Consider the following 1,811-nt stretch of genomic DNA (forward strand, 5'->3'; position numbering starts at 1 on the left):
TTGTAGCTTCTCAACAATGAGGGATTTCCTGGAACTTCTGGAACTTAGTACTCCTTATGGGAACTGCAGAGTAAACTCCTAACTCCATACAGTAGCAGCCCAAGAAAGTTAATGGATTTGAAGAGGGAGGGAGCAAGGAAAGACAGAAATAAACATTTGAGTGCCTGTGCCAGAGGCTTCACAGTCTTCTTCCTGCCTTTGTGATTATCTTTTACAATAATGCTGAATGTGTATCACATAGCAATCTCTAGTTTAGGGTGTTGTTCCATTGATAACAAAATGTATTCAAGGTATTTAAGGTATGGCACACTGGAGGCCCTCACTAAATGAGGCTAGTAATAATTCCTTTTGTCAGTTGGGGAAACTGAGGCCCAGAGCAGTGCCTATAAGAACACGGCTAGGATTCAATCCCTGGTTGAGCTGAAGTCCTGAGCTCCTTCCTTTAACTTGCAAACCTAAAGATTATGCAGCTCTTCACAGAGCTTTCTTCTGATAAGAGTGTTCAAGTCCTGTTTAACATCATATAATGTTTATTATTTTGGTGTCCTATGGTTCCTACTTTTCATGGCCACAAAAACACTTCAAATCTATGTTTGAGAGCCTTATTTAAATGTTATTCAAACTGGTTAACTGATTAGTTAACAAGTAACTGGTAACAAGGAGGAAGAGAATATCTTCTCTTCTCCCCAAAATTGCTTTCCTCTGATTGCCAAGATCTTAGGTACCTAACACTCTTCATTCTGCCCCCCCCCGATGCTTCTGGGTAAAGGAGAGGAATTAGGGGGACCCCCGTGCAGACCCACAGCTGATCAGGAGTACCAGAGGGACAAAAGGACCCTTTGAATGGGCTCTAGTAGCCACAGGTGAACATCTAAGCCAGTTTTGGCCTGGACAGAGAAGCCAAAGGAAAAAGACATCCCATGGGTATCTTGAAATCAGTTTTCCTGGAGTCTGAAAATGAAATGTAGGAAATGGTTTCACCCTAAGAGAGGCATCCATGGAGTCTGGGGGTTATTTCTGACTTTTACCGAGTATTCACTAGATTGCTAGATTTCTACGCTGCAAAGCAGGAGTTCTTAATACGTAAAGAGAAAACCAAAGCACAGTGGGGTTAAGTAGCTTGTCCAATGTCCCACTAAGATTAAGTGGGATTAACTGGCTCAACTGGGATCAGTGAGAAAGGTACTAACTATATTTCTTTTGCTTGAATATTACTCTTTAAAAAAGGCAAATCTAACTCAGGGTTTTCATGTTTGCCGTTTTAGATGTTTACAACAGAAAAAGGGTGCGGTATTTAAGTGTGCGGTCAATTTCTGAGGAAGCCCAGAGCACACACTGGTGGGTGGGGGTCACCAGGCAACTAAGGGACTTACTGCCACCTAGTGGCAACCTGTGCCTGTCCTAGCGAGGCGGCCAAGAATACCGGGCCTGCGGGGGCGCAGGTCCGTGCTACAAACCAAACCTTATGAAGGTAGAATCTATCAAATACATGTATTCACTCCTATTTGTGAAGGTTATTGTCAAATCAATGTGATCTGAGCAGTCAAGACCATTTTTCAGTGACTACACCCCCAACCTTCCTCCCTCATCCCTTGGGAGAATTTGTGAGTTCCTCTTGCAACTATACCCCCAGGGTGAACTCCTAGTAGGGTACAATTTCCTGAGGCCAGTCTCCTTATCTGTATTCCCCTGAGGGTCTGTGAGCATCCTGACTAGGGGCAGGGACTTGTCTTATTCATCTTTTTTTTTTTTTTTTTTTTTTAAAGATTTTATTTATTTATTTGACAGACAGAGATCACAAGTAGGCACAT

This window comes from Mustela nigripes, chromosome 9 (genome assembly GCF_022355385.1).
Source record: "Mustela nigripes isolate SB6536 chromosome 9, MUSNIG.SB6536, whole genome shotgun sequence".
Taxonomy (NCBI): Eukaryota; Metazoa; Chordata; class Mammalia; order Carnivora; family Mustelidae; genus Mustela; species Mustela nigripes.